We start from the raw sequence: 20,251 nt of genomic DNA on the forward strand, positions 1-20,251 counted from the left end.
ACATTTAGGATTCACTATGAATTAATAAAAACTTTATACATGGGTGGCGCCTGTGGCTCAGTCAGTAAGGCACGGGCCCCAGATACCGAGGGTGGCGGGTTCAAACCCGGCCCCGGCTGAACTGCAACCAAAAAATAGCCGGGCGTTGTGGCGGGCGCCTGTAGTCCCAGCTACTCGGGAGGCTGAGGCAAGAGAATCGCTTAAGCCCAGGAGTTGGAGGTTGCTGTGAGCTGTGTGATGCCATAACACTCTACTGAGGGCCATAAAGTGAGACTCTGTCTCTACAAAAAAAAACAAACAAAAAAAAACTTTATACTTATCAGTGCATTGAATTCTCATGAATCTCTGAAGGAGGAATGATTATTAAACCTATTTCACACAGAAGAACTCTAAGACTCAAGGATGATGTACCCAAGGACACCAGGATAGAGCTTCAAGTACAGTCTGTATAGTTGCCGAGTCTTTGCTCTTGACCTCATGGTAAATAACAGACTTTGCCTCTTCCAAATGGGAAATACCTATTGTTTTCCCTGATTTTGAAAGTAACTAAAGAGACAAAAAAAAAAAATATATATATATATATATATATTTGAACAAGATAAAAGGGCATAAGCAGAAAAGGAGAAATCTCTCCAATGTCATGACATAGAGTGTTAGGTAATTGCCCCAGTCGCAAAACTTACCTCATCTCCTTGTCCGAATTACCCGCTGAAAATTTCAAACTATGGCCTGCCCCTAACGACTCTTCCCGCCAGAGCAGTAACTCCTTATTGGCTGTTCTACCATCCCATCACCATTCTAAGACTTCCCCTAACCGAACTTATATAAAGGGGTGGGCGCTCTCTCCTCTCTCTCGCTCTTTTCTCCCTCTCTCCCTCTCTCTCTCTCTTCTCTCTTCTTTTCTCTCCTCCTTGGTGCTGCTCTGCAGCATCCCTCCCTCACCAATAAAGACCTTTCATACAAGCCTTGGTGGTCTGAGAGATCTCTGCCGGTCGAGGGCTGCCCTTTCATAGAGATATCCATATCTGGTTTTTAACACTACATATTATAACCAGGTATTTGGAGGTTAAATTTGCAAGTCAAAATTATGACAGGCAGGCCCAGGGCATTGCAAGACTGGGAAATTGGTGAAAGGGAGAATTTGGATAGGGAGGAAGAAGAGCTGGGAGTTGTGCATAGTGACCTGTGTTGTCTTTAGAATGGGAGCTCTGAAAGGCATATGCAGAGCATGTGGGAGGCAGTAGGGGGACTTTGGAACTCTTGAATATTCCAGGCCCACTGCTGGGCCTTCAGGAGCAGAGCCCTGGGCGGAGGACACAGCTGGGGACTCAAGCTGGCAGAATGCAGAGGACGTCCAGCTTGGCTGCTCCAACCCCTCTCCTGCCCCTCCCAGCTTACTGCGCGTGTCGGGGGCTGCCAGGGGAAAGCAAGCTCTCCTAGACTTCCCTGCCCCCAGCATCCCTTAACGAGCCCCGCTAGGAGCTTCAGCTGTCAATCACCCCAGCTCCCAGCACAGCCCAAACATGCCTGCAGCCTTCACATAAAGACGAAGCTGCTAAGCAAAGATGCCAGGCACAGCCGCAGCACGCCTGGCCAGGAAGGCAGTGACTAAGGCTCAGCATCTCCCAAGAATGAGGCTTCTGGGCTGCAAGAAGAGCTGGGGCCTCTGAATGGGCTCTTTTCCTTCTCTGGCACTTCCAAGAAGCCCGAGATGGCCCTCTTCAGCTTCTCTGAGGAGTGTGAGGGATCTGGGGAAGAGAACAAAGCTTTCAGGCCAAGGACAGATCAGGTTGTGTTCTCACAGCAGAAGCAAAGAAAGCCTGGGAGAAGGTGAGCAGCTGAGAAGCCAAGAAGCCATAGTCAGAGAGGCTGGAAGGGAAGCAGAGCGGAGCAGGAGCCCAGGTGCCGCCTGATAGAGTTGTGGCTGTCTCTGCCACTGGCCTTTCTCAGGGAACTTGACAGTGCAGGGCCATGGATTGGACCGTAGCACCAATGTCTGCAGCTCCCCACTGCATATGGTGCCCTTGGTGTCAGGAAGGCTCGCTGGGTCCAGCAGCAGCTCAGGAAGAGAGGGTCACATAATACCTGTGAACACCCAGAGGCAGGGACATTGAGGGCCCTTTTAAAAGCTTTCTACCATAGTCCACCCTCTCTGGTCCTCAAAGATTCAGACCCTTTTCACATGCACAATATAGTCACTCCTTCTCAAGATGCCCCCAAATATCCTCTCATTGCAGCATCAGCTCAAAGTCCAGTTTTTATCATCTCATTCAGATCCAAATAGGTTTGAGACTCCTTGATATAGTTCTAACTCTTTATTTTTATTTTTATTTTTGCAGTTTCTGGCTGGGGCTGGGTTTGAACCTACCACCTCCGGCATATGGGGCCGGCGCCCCACTCCTTTGAGCCACAGGCACTGCCCAGTTCTAACTCTTGAGTATGGTTCCTTTCTATATGTGGACTTGTGAAACAAAAAAGATATCTGCCCCCAGCCAACCCACCCAACATGCAGTAGTGAGAGAGACATGGATTGCTGTAGACATAACTGACCAAAAACTGGAAAAAGGGCTCAGCACCTGTGTCTCAGCACCTAGGGTGCCAGCTACATATATGGGAGCTGGTGGGTCAAATCCAACCTGAGCCTGCCAAACAACAAAGGCAACTACAACAACAACCAAAAAAATAACTGGGCGTTGCTGCGGACGCCTATAGTCCTAGCTACTTGGGCGGCTGAGGCAAGAGAATCACTTAAGCCCAAGAGTTAGAGGTTGCTGCGAGCTGTGACATCATAGCACTCTACCAAGAGCAACATAGTAAGACTCAGTCTCAAAAATAAATAAATAAATAAATAAATAACAAAACTGGAAAAACAAGAGGCAAAGGAAACTGCTGGTCCGTAGAAATTCCAAAATCCAACTGGCTAAGTGTCAGAATTTTCTTGATTAGATTTCAAGGCCTAAAAGTAATTTTCCATAACTGTTGGCTACACCCATTAGACTCTAGGTTCTGCTTCTGAGCCAACCTTTCTTTATAATGAAAAGTAACACATGTTTGCATCTGAAGAGTTTTCTTAGCCTGTTTTCTCTTAGTAAAATTTTGGAGGCTTAAGAGACTACTTTCACATTGTATCTCTCTGTCCCTTTTGGGCCAAACTGGCGGTGTTTCTGCTTATGTAATTTTCTCAAAAACTTTATGCATCTTCTGTGGCTCTCATTGAGATTCACTCCATTTGTCAAAAGTCATGGTGGCTCAGGCCTATAGTCCTAGCACTTTGAGAGGCCAGGGGTTCGAGACCAGTGTGTGCAACAGTGACACTCTATCTCAACAATAACAACTTAGCCATGAGTGGTGGCACATGACTTACAGTCCCAGCTACTTGGGAGGCTGAGGCAGGAGGATCACTTAAGTCCAAGAGTTTGACATTACTGTGAGCTATGATGACACTACAGCAATCTATCTCCAACAGCAGAGCAAGAATCTGTCAAAAAGAAAGAAAGAAAGAAAGAGAGAGAGAGAGAGAGAGAGAGAGAGAGAGAGAGAGAGAGAAAGAAAGAAAGAAAGAAAGAAAGAAAGAAAGAAAGAAAGAAAGAAAGAAAGAAAGAAAGAAAAACTTATTCCCATAGATCCCTTTAAGATTAGTCCTTCTCTGTTTTCGTTTTTCTTTTCCAAACAGAATCGCATTCTCTCACCTCGGGTAGAGTGCTGTGGCGTCACAGCTCACAGCAACCTTAAACTCTTTGGCTCAAGTGATCTTCTCACCTCAGTCTCCCAAGTAGCTGGAACTACAGGCACCCACCATGATGGCTGGCTAATTTTTCTATTTTTAGTAGAGATGGGCGTTTCACTCTTGCTTAGGCTGGTGTCAAACTCCTAAGCTCAAGGGATCCTCCCACCTTGGCCTCCCAGAGTGCTGTAATTACAGGCATGAGCCACCACACACAGCCTGAGCCACCGCACCTGGCCAAGATTAGCCCTTCTCTATCTTGAGATCTGCTGAGGGATAGTACTCTTAAACTTCCTGTTGTTTCTTTGCAAAGGATCTCAGAGGACCTCCATAATTCTCTTGAAAAGGCTATATATATATGTGACTGAATAAGACTCTGATTCTTTGATCTTTCAGATGTCATAACGAAAGGTTGTATAGTCACACCCTTGCCTTTACTGTCAGACCATGTTTTTCTGACAGTGCTCAAGTCACTTCTTAACTTTAGTATAGTTTGTCAGCTGGAGAGAATGAGAACTTTCAAAACCAAAGTCCTAGATCAGGGGTCCTCAAACTTTTTAAATAATTCACTGTCCCTCAGACTGTTGGAGGGCCGGACTATAGTTTAAAAAAAAAAAAAAACTATGGGGTGGTGCCTGTGGCTCAGTAGGTAAGGCGCTGGCCCCATATACCAAGGGTGGCGGGTTCAAACCCGGCCCCGGCCAAACTGCAACCAAAAAATAGCCGGGCATTGTGGCGGGCGCCTGTAGTCCCAGCTACTCGGAAGGCTGAGGCAGGAAAATCGCTTAAGCCCAGGAGTTGGAGGTTGCTGTGAGCTGTGTGAGGCCACGCACTCTACAAAGGGCCATAAAGTGAGACTCTGTCTCTACAAAAAAAAAAAAAACTATGAACAAATTCCTATGCACACTGCACATATCTTATTTTGAAGTAAAAAAACAAAACAGGAACAAATACAATCACACCGCCTCATGTTTGAGGACCTCTGTGATCCTTCTTGTTTAGTAGTCTTCCCTTCAATTTATCTTTCTCCTCTTGCATTTTACTGTAAGCTGCATGAAGAAACCAGGAGACACCTTCAATCCTTTGCTTGGAAACCTTAACTAGATCACCAAGTTCACTAGCTGCATATTTTAGTGTCACTAAGCTACCTGACACTGGACAGGCGTCCATAAAGGGAGGGAGAGGTGGATATAAAAGTCCATAAGTATACAATTTGTATAACAAGTACACATATCCCAGCCTCTATTTTCTAATATTTTTCCCATTTCCTTTTGAGCCCTTTCTGGTGACATCCTCAAAGTCCAGATTTTTGCTAACAGCCTATTCAAGGCAACTTGGACTTTCTCTAATGCTCCTCAAAAATTTTCCATCCTCTGCTCATTTTGTTCCAAAGCCAGTCCTACATTTTTAAGCATTAGCTCATGGCAGCCCTCCATTTCTAGCTACCGAAATCTGTATTAGTTATCAATTGAGGCATAATAAATTGCTCCTGAACATAATGGCTTGAAGCAACACTGACAACCTCACAGTCTCTGTGGACCATTAACCTGATCATGGCTTGCTGCAATCAAGGTGTTGGCCAAGGTGTGGTCTCATCTGAAGGCTTGACTAAGGAAGGATCCACTTGCACGTTTATTCACATGGTTGTTGACAGGATTCACTCCTCAAGGGTTGCTGGGCTGATGACCTCAGTTCATTACTGGCTGCTGACTGGCAGTCATCCTCAACCTCTTATCACTTGGGCCTCTACAGAGGGCAATTATGGATAACAACATGGCAGCTTCCCTGGTTCATCAGAGCAAGCCAGTGAGATGAGCCAGAAAAAGAGAGTTTGACCAGGACAGAAGTCATACTCTTTTATAACCTAAAGTAGGGAGGGACATCCTATCACTTTGCCATATTCTATTTGTTAGAATCAAGTGACTGGGTCCAGCCTATGCTCAACAGAAGGAGATTATACAAGGATGTAGATACCAGGAGGTGCAGATTATTGGGAGCCATTTATACCAAGAGGTGCAGATTATTGAGAGCAATTTCAGAAACTGCCACGACATAAGCATACTTGAAACTCTTCTCTTCTCTGGATTTGTAAATAGCACATTTGCCAAGGCCTGCCCCTTCTCTCTTTTTCTTTCTTTTCTTTTTTCTTTTTTTTTTTTTTTATTTTGAGACAGAGTCTCACTTTGTTGCCCTTGGTAGAGTGCCATGGCATTAAAGCTCACAGCAACCTCCAACTGTTGAGTTCAAGCAATTCTCTTGCCTCAGCCTCCCAAGTAGCTGGCACTACAGGCACCTACCACAATGCCCTACTATTTTCAGAGATGAGGTGAATTCAGACAATCCACCCGCTTAGGCCTCCCAGAGTGCTAGAATTACAGGTGTGAGCCACTGTACCCGGCCCCGCTGCCCCTTCTCAACCTCAGCTATCTACCAGAGATATAGGTAGACCTCAACAATCTTCTCACACCACACCTTTTCCCTGTCTGAGCTTAATTTCATTGTTACTAACGATTCTGGGATTTATGCCGTTAGGAGTACTCAGATATATTAGTCTGTCTGGAAGACAAGGCAAGATTTCCTGAAAGGTACAAAATAAAATATAGTGAATAAACAAATGCCTGTCACCCAGTTTAAGAAATAAAACAATACTAGTTCAGTCCCTGAGCCTCCTTTCCATTTATCTTTCAAGCCTTCTTTTCAGAGTAAACTGTTGTCCCCAGTTTGGTGTTGGCTGCTATTGTCCATTTTTTCATATTCTTACTATATATGTGTGTATCCTAAGTCATATTTGCTGTTGTTTTACATATTTTAAAATGTATGCAAATATAATTATATGCAAATTGGTTTGTTTTTTTTTTTTGCTTTTATTATGTTGGTGAGATTTGTCTATATTAAAACATGTGAGTCTGGCTTTTTCCTTTCCATCTCTGTGTGGTATTCCATTGTATAAATATACCACAATTATACTCTTGTTTTATTTATTTTATTTATTCTTTTATTTTTTGGAGACAAAGTCTCACCTTGTCATCCTTGGTAGAGTGCCATAGTGTCATAGCTCACTGCAACCTTCAACTCTGGTGCTCAAGCAATTCTCTTGCCTCAGCCTACCAAATAGCTGCCACAATGCCTGGCTATTTTTAGAGACGGGATCTTGCTCTGGCTCAGGCTGGTCTGGAACCTGTGAGCTCAGGACAATCCATCTGCCTCGGCCTCCCAGAGTGGTAATATCACGAGGCGTGAGCCACTGCGCCCGGCCCAAAATTATACGCTTAATGAACATTTCCCCTGTTTCTGTGAGTTTTCTTATCAATGACGCATGATGAATATTCTATTAGACCATGTAAAGAACAGTTTCTCTAAAGTATGGACCACAAACAAAATACAAAATATGTGCATCTTCAGTCTTTTGAGATAATGACAAGCTGCTCTCCAGAGTGACTGTCCTAAATTTATACTCCTACCAGCAGTGTATAAGGGTTCGATTTGCTCTTTGTTCCTAACACTTGAAGTGTCAGATGTTGTCAGTGTGTAAGTGTGAAGTGTTTATTATTGTGATGAATGGAATCTCATTCTACTGCCAGCACTGTGGTAAACTAGTTATTCTTAGGGGACCCCTGACCAAGAAGGAAGGAAGGAAGAAAGGAAGGAAGGAAAGAAAGAAAGAAGGCCCAAACTATTATTTACACTGCTTTTCTGGGTTTGCAAGAAATGGAGAGAAATCATCAAGGGGAAACGTGCTGAGTTGTCTGGACAGTAAATATTACCAGCAGTCATTATAGGCAGGAGATTGAGCCTTGGGCCAAAAGCAAAGAGCTGGGTTGAGGAACTGGAACTGAGACTCTGAGGAGGGCAGGTGAGTACAAAGGGGGTTAAAGTGGCCCCAGGACAGTGACTCTCTGGCCCCCAGCAGAAGAAAATGCATATTCTATTTGGAGGAAAGTGTCCCCAGTATAGCACAGAGATTCCTTCCTGATGAAGGTGCACTGAATATGAGCTCATGATTCATTAACATCAAAGAAACGGGCAGAAACACAAAAATAAGTCAGCAATGAGAGACTGTCTTATTAATATAATTAAGCACATTTTAAAACTAAATAGGTTTAGAAATTTAAAATATAATTGTTGAGAGGCGGCGCCTGTGGCTCAAGGAGTGGGGCGCCAGTCCCGTGTGCCAGAGGTGGCGGGTTCAAACCCAGCCCCGGCCAAAAACCACAAAAAAAAAAAGAAAAAAATATATATAATTGTTGAAATAAAAATTCAACTAGTAGACTAGTAATAAAAATTCTCCCTCATGAATACAGATGTACAAATCCTTAACAAATATTAGCAAATAGAATTCAGCAATATACATTATACAAAGAAGTATATATCTATTATATGATGAAATAGATTTCCGGTATATAAATCTGATTCAATGTTTGGAAATCAGTCAGTGTAATCTACCATACTAATGGGCTAAAGAAAAAACCCACAAGATCATATGAATTGATGCAGAAAATATGGACAAAATTCAACACCCATTCATAATTAGAAAAACAGACCCAAAAACTCTCAAAAAAAAAAAAAAAGTAGGTGAAAGTGTGGGAAAAACGCTTGAAGATATCAGCCTGGGGAAAGATTTTATGAAGATGACTTCCGTGGCAATTGCAACAACAACAAAAATAAACAAATGGGACTTAACTAAACTGAAAAGCTTCTGTACAGCTAAGGAAACAACAACCAAAGCAAACAGACAACCTTCAGAATGGGAAAATATATTTGCATATTACAAATCAGACAAAAGCTTGATAACTAGGATCTATAGAGAACTCAAATTAATTAACAAAAAAAGCCAGTAATCCCATATATCACTGGACAAGAGACATGAATAGAACCTTCTCTAAAGAAGACAGACGAAGGGCGGCGCCTGTGGCTCAAGGAGTAGGGCGCCGGTCCCATATGCCAGAGGTGGCGGGTTCAAACCCAGCCCCGGCCCAAAAAAAAAAAAAAAGAAATTATTCTCACTTTGGGCGGCTCCTGTGGCTCAGCGAGTAGGGCGCCGGCCCCATATGCCGAGGGTGGCGGGTTCAAACCCAGCCCCGGCTGAACTGCAACCAAAAAAAATAGCCGGGCGTTGCGGCGGGCGCCTGTAGTCCCAGCTGCTCGGGAGGCTGAGGCAAGAGAATCGCTTAAGCCCAGGAGCTGGAGGTTGCTGTGAGCTGTGTGATGCCACGGCACTCTACCAAGGGCCATAAAGTGAGACTCTGTCTCTACAAAAAAAAAAAAAAAAAAGAAGACAGACGAATGGCTAACAAACATGAAAAAAATGCTCATCATCCCTAATCATCACAGAAATGCAAATCAAAACTGAGATATCACCTAACCCCAGTGAAAATGGCCCACATCACAAAGTCTCAAAGCTGCAGATGCTGGCAAGGATGTGGAAAGAAGGGAACACTTCTACATTGCTGGTGGGACTGCAAACTAATACAACCTGTTTGAAAGGAAGTATGGAGGCGGCGCCTGTGGCTCAAAGGAGTAGGGCACCAGTCCCACATGCTGGAGGTGGCGGGTTCAAACCCAGCCCCGGTGGAAAAAAAAAAAAAAAAAAGAAGGAAGTATGAAGAATCCTCAAAGAACTCAAATTAGACCTCCTACAATTCTATTACTAGGCATCTACCCAGAAGAAAAAAAAATTCTTTTATCATAAAGACATTTACATTAGACTGTTTATTATAGCTCAATTTACAATCGCCAAAATGTGGAAACAGCCTAAATGCCCACCAACTCAGGAATGGATTAACAAGCTGTGGTATATGTATACCATAGAATACTACTCAGCCATTAAAAAGATGGAGACTTTACATCTTTTGTATTAACCTGGTGAAGGTAGAACACATTATTTTTAGTAAAGCTTCATAAGAATGGAGAAGCAAGAATCCTACCCTGTTTCCCTGAAAATAAGACATCCTCCGAAAATAAGACCTACTTACAGGAAAGATAAGACGTCCCCTGAAAATAAGACCTAGTGCATCTTTGGGAGCACACCTTAAAATAAGACACTGTCTTATTTTTGGGGAAACAGGATATGTACTCAATTCTAATATGAAGGAAGACAATAGATGAACTAGTTGTTAGATCCTAGTTATCAAGCTTTTGTCTGATTCGTAATATGCAAATGTATTTTCCCATTCTGAAGGTTGTCTGTTTGCTTTGATTGTTGTTTCCTTATCTGTACAGAAGCTTTTCAGTTTAGTTAAGTCCCATTGGTTTATTTTTGTTGTTGATGCAATTGCCGCAGAAGTCATCTTCATAAAATCTTTCCCCAGTGTAAGGTGGGGGGGCAAAAAAATTAAGTAAACTATTACATTCAATCAAAATATTGTGTAGTTTTCTTTTTTTTTTAATTTGGCCGGGGCTGGGTTTGAACCCGCCACCTCCGGCATATGGGACCGGCACCCTACCCGCTGAGCCACAGGCGCTCCCCTATTGTGTAGTTTTCAAAAAATAATGGCAATGAACTCTATGTAACTACAAGGAAAGTGGTTATAACACATTGTTAACTAACAAATTCAGATTCAGAAATGTATAATTCCTATTATTATAATTACACAAAATATGGTTGTGTACCAACTAAAAATGAAAAGAAAACTGTCTCATATTTCTGCTAAAATGAAATATGCTGTTCTGTGACACTTAAAAATTGTGATAATTTGTGTCTTTAAAATCCACTTAACTCGTCCCAGCACCCATAGCTCCGTAGTTACAGCGCCAGCCACATACACTGGGGCTGGCAGGTTCGAACCTGGCCAGGGCCTGCTAAACAACAATGACAGCTACAACAACAAATAGCCAGGCATGTGGCAGGTGCCTGTTGTCCCAGCTACTTGGGAGGCTGAGGCAAGAGAATCACTTAAGCCCAAGAGTTGGAGGTTGCTGTGAGCTGTGACACCATGGCACTCTACCCAGGGCAACATAGTGAGATTCTGTCTCAAAAAAAAAAAAATTATTTAACTCCATTTGTTTGTGCAATAAAAATACATCTAACTAGAAAAATAAATAAATAGTAGGAATAGAGTTGAATCTCCAGAGAATTATGATGAGTGATAAAAGTAATCCAAAAAAAGTTACATGTTGTATGATTCCATTTATATAACGTTCTTGAAATGACAAAATCATAGAAATGGGGAACGAATTAATGGTTGTCAGGGTTAAGGTGGGGGAGAGGGTGGAAGGGAGGAAGAAGTGGATATAAAAGGGCAGCTGGGGGATTCTTATGGCGATGGTAATGATCCGTATCTTTTTTTTTTTTTCAAACTAAAACCTAGGATATCTAGGATATCTATATCAATGTTAATATCATAATTATGATACTGTTCTATAGTTTTGCAATATGTTATCATTGGCAGAGACTGGGAAGAGTACAAAGGATTTGTTTGTATTATTTCTTAAAACTACATGTGAATCTATAATTACCTCAAAATAAAAAGTTTTAAAAAACTCAATGAAAGGGTTAAAGAGATGAGCATATAAAGATAAAGAAAGAACTTATCCAAAATGGAAAGAGAGAGAGAGACATGGAAATAGAAAATATAAAAATAAAATTAGAAAGGTAAAACGGCCCAACATATCCTTATTAGACTGGCGCAGAAACAGAACAGAGAAAATGGAAGACAGGCATCTTTGAAGTGATAATAGCTGAGAATAGCTGCAGGAAACAAGATAAATAAAAAGAAATCAATACCTACACCAGTACAGTGCAAACGCAGACAACCTAAGATAAAGATCTTTTAAAAGACCACAGAAGGGTGGTGCCTGTGGCTCAAGGAGTAGGGCGCAGGTCCCATATGCTGGAGGTGGCAGGTTCAAACCTAGCCCCGGCCAACAACCACACACAAAAAAAAAAAGACCACAGAAAAACATCACCTATGAAGAAGCTTCAGTTGGATCTGTAACAGATTTCTCATAATAATTATGGAAGTCAAATTTCATTTATAGATATGTGCATATTTATATGTAAACATATATATGGATGATCACTGCTTTCCTTTCTTTTTAAAAAACACAGACTTTATGATTAGGTATAGTGGCTCACACCTATAATCCTAGCACTCTGGGAGGCTGAGGAGGGAGGATCATTGAGCTGAGGAGTTCAAGACCAGCCTCAGCAAGAGTGAGACCCTGTTTCTACTAAAAACAGAAAAATTAGCCAGGCATTGTGGTGGGTGCCTAGAGTCCCAGCTACTTGGGAGGCTGAGGCAGGAGGATTGCTTGAGCCCAGGAGTCTGAGGTTGCTGTGAGCTAGGCTGACAGGGCCACATGAGGCAATATGATTTTATTTGTTCCCATTTTGTTTTTTTTACTTCAAAATAAGATATGTGCAATGTGCATAGGAATTTGTTCATAGTTTTTGTTTGTTTGTTTGTTTGTTTTTTTGAGACAGAGCCTCAAGCTGTCGCCCTGGGTTGAGTGCCGTGGCTTCACAGCTCACAGCAACCTCCAACCTCTTGGGCTTAAGCAATTCTCCTGCCTCAGCCTCCCAAGTAGCTGGGACTACAGGCGTCCGCCACAACGCCTGGCTATTTTTTGGTTGCAGCCGTCATTATTGTTTGGTGGGCCAGGGCTGGACTCGAACCCACCAGCTCAGGTGTATGTGGCTGGCGCCTTAGCCGCTTGAGACACAGGTGCCAAGCCAGTTTTTTTTTTTTTTTAAACTATAGTCCAGCCCTCCAACAGTCTGAGGGACAGTGAACTGGCCCCCTGTTTAAAAAGTTTGAGGACCCCTGCCATAGCACCTTAATCTGGGCAACTGAGTGAGACTCGGTCTCTGTGGCTCAGTGAGTAGGGTGCCATATACTGAGGGTGGTGGGTTCAAACCCAGCCCCGGCCAAACTGCAACAAAAAAATAGCCGGGCATTGTGGGCGGCCCCTGTGGCTCAAGGAGTAGGGCGCCGGTCCCATATGCCGGAGGTGGTGGGTTCAAACCCAGCCCCGGCCAAAAAAAAAAAAATAGCCGGGCATTGTGGCAGGTGCCTGTAGTCCCAGCTACTTGGTAGGCCGAGGCAAGAGAATCGCCTAAGCCCAAGGATTTGGAGGTTGCTGTGAGCTGTGACACCACAGTAGTCTACTGAGGGTTAATAAGTGAGACTCTGTCTCAAAAAAAAAAATAGAAAAAATTTTACTTTTTAGAGGAGTTTTTTTAGCTTAACAGCAAAGTTAAGCTGGAAATTACAGAGACTTCTCATATGCCTCCTGTCTCTGCTACCAACATCCCACACCAGAGTGGTACATTTGTTACATATGACGAACCTACGATCACACATTCTTACCATCCCATGTTTATAGTTCACACTTTACATGAAGGTTCACTATTGGTGTTACACATTGAATGGGTGTCATATACTATACATAAATGGGTAATGACATGTATCCACCTCTGTAGTATCGTGCAGAATGGTTTCACTGCCCTAAAAATCCGCTATACCTCAGCTCTCCCTCCTCACAGCTCCGGCAACCACTGATCTTTTTAGTGCCTCCATAGGTTTGCCATTTCTAGAATATCATATGGTTGGAATGATACGATAGGTAGTGTTTTCAAGTCAGTAACATGCGTTTAAATTTCCTCCATGTCTTTTCATGGTTTGATAACTCATTTCTTTTTAGTACTGATTAATATTCCATTGTCTGGATGTACCAGAGTTTGTTTATCCACTCATCTGTGGAAGGGCATCTTGGTTGCTTCCAAGTTTTGATACTCATGAATCAAGTTGCTCTAAGCATCAGTGTGCATGTTTTGTGTGGACAAACTTTTTCAACTCATTTGGGTATTACCAAGGATCATGATTGCTAGATTGATATATTTTTAAAATACATTTAAGCCAGGAGCAATGGCTGACACCAGTACTCTTGGAGGCCAAGGCAGGTGGATTGCTTGAGCTCAGGAGTTCAAGACCAGCCTGAGCAAGAGTGAGACCCTGTCTCTACTAAAAATTCAAAAACTAGCTAGGCATGGTGGTAGGGCCAATAGTCCCAGATATTCGGAACGCTAAGGCTAGAGGATTTCTTAAACCCAGCAACTTGAGGTTGCTGTGAACTATGATGCCATGACACTCTACCGAGGGCAAGAAAGTAAGACTCTGTCTCAAAAAATAATAATAATGAATATTTAATTTACATATGATATGATTTTCCTATTTATTTATTTATTTTGAGATAGAGTCTTACCTTGTTGCCCTCGGTAGAGTGCCGTGGTGTCACAGCTCACAGCAACCTCCAACTCTTCGGCTAGAGTGATTCTCTTGCCTCAGCCTCCCAGAGTGCTGGTGTCTACAGGTGCCTGCCACAACCCTGGCTATTTTTGCCAGGCTATTTTTTAGAGTAGCTGTCTCGCTCTTGCTCAGGCTGGTCTCCAACTCCTGAGCTCAGGCAATCCACCCACCTTGGCCTCCCAACATGCTGACCCGCCTAATGGAAATCTATGATAAACTTGTCATTTGTGGCTTCAATGGCTCCCTGAGTGCCAGGGCTCATCCTTCTTGTGTTAGACTTTTAACTAGTTATTGTTGATTTCTGGGTACTGGTCCTTAACATGTATGTTCAAGCAATAAGCCTCACAATGACTTTCTCATTTTACCCTTTCCCTCCTGCTATGGTCTGAATATCCCCCCAAATTCATGTGTTGAAGATTAACCCTGATTATGATGATTTCAAGAGATATAGCCTTGGCCAAGCACAGTGGCCTCACACCTGTATCCTAGCACATTTGGGAGGTTGAGGAGGGAGGATTGTTTGAGTCCAGGAGTTGGAGGCTGCAGTGAGCTACGGTTGCACCCCTGCACTCCAGCCTAGGTAACATAGTGAGACCAATTTCAAAAAAACAAACAAACAAAAAAAGAGGTAGAGGCTTTTGGGAAGTGATAAACTCATGAAGGCTCTGCCCTCATGAATAGATTAATGCTTTATAAAAGGGTGGGAAGGAACTAGCTTAGGCACCTTCCCTGTTTGCCCTTCCATCCCTTCCAACACATGAGGACACAGTGTTCACACCTCCAAAGGATGGATGCAGCACTAAGGCACTGTCTGGGAAGCTAAGAGTAGCCCTACCCAGCACCTACTCTGCCAGCACTTTGATCGTGGACTTCCCAGCCTCCAGAACTGTCAATAAATAAATTTCTATTACCTATAAATTACCTACTATTGGGTATTTTGTTATAGCAGCACAAATGGACTGAGACCCCACCTTTCTACGTAGATCCAGTTACATTCAAATTACCCAGTAAGACTTGGGCCATGTGCTACACCACCCGTGACCCTCAATAAAGGCACCTGCCCAGGGTTCTTTCCCTGCCTGCCATGATTACACATTTTCAAGTGACTTTGTGTGGCCCTCCATGCATGCTCTCCTTCCCTTTTCTGGGACCTGTGAGTATAAAAATCCTTTAATTTCATATACCTCTCCAAGTGTAATTTTTGTGGCAGTATTGGAGCAATCCTTATAGACCCTACAAAGGAACTTGTTCTCCATTTATAACAAAGGACATTTTAGTTATTCCCACTATCTGGCTATTATAAATTATACTGCTATGAACATTCACATACAAATTTTTGTGTGAATACATTTTCATTTCTCCTGGGTATATAGCCAGGAGGGGAATTTATAGTCTTATGATAATTCTGTGTTTACATTTTTGAGGAACTGCCAGAATGTTTTCCAAAATAGTTGCACTATTTTGAATGTCCATTAGCAATATATAACGATTCCACTTACTCCCCATCCCCATCAACACGTTTTATTGTCCATTTATTTAATTATTGCCATCCTGGAAGATGTGAAGTGGTATCTCATTGGGGTTTTGATTTGCATTTCCCTAATGATTAGTGATGTTGAGCACCTTTTCATATACCTATGTGAAATGATCTATTTACAGGGCTAAGGAAAAAATAGATGTCAACCCAAAATTATGTGCCCTGCAAAACTATCTTTCAAGAAGGAAGATATTGGCGGCACCCATAGCTCAGTAGGCAGGGCACAGGCCACATACACCCAGGCTGGTGGGTTCGAACCTGGCCCAGGCCTACTAAACAACAATGACAACTGCAACAAAAAAGTAGCCAGGCACTGTGGCAGGTGCTTGTAGTCCCAGCTACTTGGGAGGCTGAGGCAAGAGAATTGCTTAAGCCCGAGAGTTTGAGGTTGCTGTGAGCTGTGATGCCACTATGGCACTCTACCAAGGGTGACATAGTGAGACTCTGTCTCAAAAAAAAAAAAAAAAGAGGATATTGACAGTTTCAAATAAAAATGGGGATAGTCTTTATAATAGATGTACAGAAAAAGAACTTTTAAAGAGTGCTGTCTTAAGTCCGAATGCTTCAAAAACAACTTGTGATGGGATGCTTGCTCAAACAATTCATTAATACTCTCAGGAGAAACCTGTAAGGAAGGAAAGGCAGCCAGATAGAGCAGCGATGCAAACTTAGGGTTCAGCTGAAGTTGAGGCTCAGACTAATCCCATGGGGGCTCTAGAGTACAAATGGCGCTTTGATGCAAAGGGTATAGGCTTGTGTACCACCTATCATTGTTAGTCATTGGCTGTGCATCTTTAATCCGGGCATAACTTCCCAGGCCTCTTCAGGTGAAATTGCTTCATTTGGCCAACAGTGATTCTCTAGAGCAGGATGCAGCTGTGAGTTTCTGGCAGGCAACACTTAGAGCAGCTGGAAGATGAACCCACCAACCTGGGGAAGGGGATCTAGGTGAAACACCAATGGTATCTGCTCCTGTGCTCCCCACACAGTAGGCAGTGTCTCGCTTCTGTGCAGCCCACAATGTCTGCTCCTGTACTTTCTTTACAGTGGGCTGTGTCTACTTCCTATGATTCAGAAAGAAGGAAACTGATCTAAGATGCAAAAAGAAATGGAGAGCAAAGAAATTTGTAAATATATGGGAAATCTGAAAAATATTGTCTTATAAATAATAATAATGTCTAATTTGTTGGGTTAAACACCTCAATAGTAAAATGCTATATAAATACACAAGAGCCTTAGATTTTTTTTAAAGAAGGAGTATTAAAATACCAATTTTTTATTTTATTATTTATTTGAGACAGAGCCTCAAGCTATGGCCCTAGGTAGAGTGCCATGGTGTCACAGCTCACAGCAACCTCCAACTCTTGGGCTTAAGCAATTCTCTTGCCTCAGCCTCCCAAGTAGCTGGGACTACAGATGCCTGCCACAATGCCCAGCTATTTTTTGGTTGTAGTTATCATTGATGTTTGGCAGGCCTGGGCTGGATTCGAACCCGTCAGCTCTGGTGTGTGTGGCTGACGCCTTAGCCGCTTGAGCTACAGGCGCCACCCAGAAAACATTTTCCTTTTTTTTTTTGGCAGTTTTTGGGCTGGGGCTGAGTTTGAACCCACCAACAGCTCAGCATATAGGGCTGGTGCCCTACTCCTTGAGCCATAGGCGCCGCCCAATTTTTGATTTTTTTGAACATGCCTGTAGCAATTTCAAAGAAAGCCACTAAAAGACTAAATAGTGCATAACTAACTTTCTACTAGCAGACAGAAAAAAATGGAATAAGAGAAGACTAAAAGGGGGAAACTAGTATGTCATTGTGGTTTTAATTTAGCTTTCTGATTTCTAAGGAGAAACTTTCATATATTTGTAAGCTATACGTGGATTCTTAGTCATGTCTTTTGCCCATTTTTCTTTTGGATTTAGATCCTCTCTCCTTTCATTTATCTATAGGACTTCTTTATATATTCTACCGACAAATCTTTTATCAGGTATGGACAGCTACACTGCACCAGGTGATGTTCCAAGAAGCCTCAGCTTCTCTGATTATGAAAGGCAGAGTCTGGACTTGGTGTCTTGTCTGCCCATTAGAATCACCTGCCAATCCCAGTGCCCCCTCTGGAGATTCTGATCTAAAAGTTCTGGAACAGAGCCCAGGCATCAGCTTGTTTGAAGATGCTTCCTGAATGATTTTCACGTGCAGCAGAAGCTGAACCACAGGCTAGAAGATCTGGGAGGCCTCTGTCAGCTCTAAAAATATTCTTAGGCCTGCCAGGGATTGCCAGGCCGGAGGCACAGATGGTGATGCCGGATGGGCTGGGGCTACCACAGCAGTTCTCGGCTCCCCTGTCTCTGCTCAGCTCCAGAGGGATCCTCTCCCTAACCAGCAAGGACCCCAATTCACGGTGATGAGAGCAGCACAGACTGTAAAGGGTCACAGCTGTGCACCTGGCAGGCAGCCCCGACACACAGATCCACACAGCCTTCTGAGACAATGGGCCAGGCAGCTGAGGGTGAGACAGGGGGTCAACTGTCTGGGGGGCAGCTTAGTGCTAAAGCATTCGCAAACCTTGGGGAGTGAGGGATTCCAGCTAGGAGAAGCTGCATTAAAAAAAAAAAAAAAGTGTTTAAAAAAAAGCTTTTTGACTTCATTAACTAAAACACTGTTCACAACCAAGCAGATAGGGCATTATGATTATGCTTCCTTTCTTTTTTTTTTAAACTTTTATTTATTTATTTTTTGAAACAGGGCGGCACCTGTGGCTCAGTGAGTAGGGCGCCAGCCCCATATGCCGAGGGTGGCGGGTTCAAACCCGGCCCCGGCCAAACTGCAACAAAAAATAGCCGGGCGTTGTGGCGGGCGCCTGTAGTCCCAGCTACTCGGGAGGCTGAGGCAAGAGAATCGTGTAAGCCCAAGAGTTAGAGGTTGCTGTGAGCCGTGTGACGCCATGGCACTCTACCCGAGGGCGGTACAGTGAGACTCTGTCTCTACAAAAAAAAAAAAAAAAAAAAGAAACAGAGTGTCACTTAGTTACCCTCAGTAGAGCGCCATAGCATATAGCTCACAGCAACCTCAAACTCTTGGGCTCAAGTCTTGTCTCAGCCTCCCAAGTAGCTGGGACAACAGGCACCCACCACAACACCTGGCTATTTTTAGAGATGGGTGTCTTGCTCTGGCTCAGGCAATCCGCCTGCCTCGGCCTCCCGGAGTGCTGGGATCACAGATGTGAGCCACCTTGCCCGGCCCTTGCATAACTTTCTGTGCTTGCCTCATTCTTTCCCATTTGGTTTTTTTTTTGTTTTGCAGTTTTTTTGGCTGGGGCTGGGTTTGAACCCACTATCTCCAGCATATGGGGTTGGCGCCCTACCCCTCTGAGCCACAGGCACCGCCCTCTTTCCCATTTGTTTAGCTCTCTCCGAATCTATGGCCACATCGTTGCCTATATTCCAACATGATCATTATTGAAAACTTTAACAATACAGAATAAGGTAAAGAACAACCAAAAATCACACACGGCATTATCATTTAGTAATAATCTGTTAACATTTTGTAATATTTTTAAATACCTGTACATGTCATGACCCTGACAGTTATGTTTTTTTGTTTTTCTTCTTTTTCCTTTTTTTTTCTTTTTTTTTTTTTGTAGAGACAGAGTCTCACTGTACCACCCTCGGGTAGAGTGCTGTGGCGTCACACGGCTCACAGCAACCTCTAACTCTTGGGCTTAAGCGATTCTCTTGCCTCAGCCTCCCGAGCAGCTGGGACTACAGGCGCTCGCCACAACGCCTGGCTATTTTTTGGTTGCAGTTTTGCCAGGGCCGGGTTTGAACCCGCCACCCTCAGCATATGGTGCCGGCGCCCTACTCACTGAGCCACAGGCGCCGCCCGACAGTTATGTTTTTGAGAGCTTACTCCAGGGCAGGCAAAGCAGAGCCTTGTGTTTATTTATTACCTAATGAGATCACCATGGCACACAGGGCAGTGAGAATTCCTACTATTCCCTTCTTACAGGCTGAGGAAACAGGGACAAGGAACCTGCCCAAGGTTACACCTTGAAGGTTTTGGACCGTACCTGGGTCAGTCTGGTTCTGATGTTCTACCAGTAATTGCTACCAATTGCTAAAGTAGAGGCAATTTACATTATAGCAACTGTCCTCTAAAAGGGAGACCTTTTTCACATAATATCTCCTGATTTTTTCAAAAATCATTAAAATGTTGCTCCTGCCAAGCACAGTATCTCACACTTGTAATCCCACCACCTTAGGAAGTTGAGGCACAAGGATCGCTTGAGGCTAGGAGTTCAAGACAAGCCTGGTCAACATAGTGAGACCCTACAAAAAATGGAAAAATTAGCCAGGTATGGTGGCATGTGCCTGTCGTCCTAGCTACTCAGTAGGCTGAAATGAGAGGACCAATTGAGACCAGGAGTTCAAGGCTGCAGTGAGCTATGATCATGCCACTGAACTCCAGCCTGTACGACAGAGTGAGAACCTGTCTCAAAAAAAAGGGGGGGAGTGGGGTGGAGAATGCTTCTTCCATTTCCCTAATAACCAAAGAAAAGTAATTCAAAGGCTGGGCACAGTGGCTCTTGCCTGTAATTCTAGCATTTGGGAGGCTGAGGTGGGTGGATTGCCTGAGCCCATGAGTTCGAGACCAGTCTGAGCCAGAGGGAGACCCTGCCTCTAAAACTATTCAGGCTTTGTGGCAGGTGCCTGAAGTCCCAGCTACTTGGGAGGCTGAGGCAAGAGGACAGC

At 43.6% G+C, this 20,251-nt stretch overlaps 1 pseudogene; it reads right to left on the reverse strand.

Moving 5' to 3' along the window:
- Nucleotides 1-1,608: 1,608 nt before the first annotated feature.
- The window catches only part of LOC128584340 (60S ribosomal protein L13a-like), a 36,721-nt pseudogene continuing 18,078 nt past the window's right edge, over nucleotides 1,609-20,251 (reverse strand).

Source organism: Nycticebus coucang, chromosome 4 (genome assembly GCF_027406575.1).
Source record: "Nycticebus coucang isolate mNycCou1 chromosome 4, mNycCou1.pri, whole genome shotgun sequence".
NCBI classification, from domain to species: Eukaryota; Metazoa; Chordata; class Mammalia; order Primates; family Lorisidae; genus Nycticebus; species Nycticebus coucang.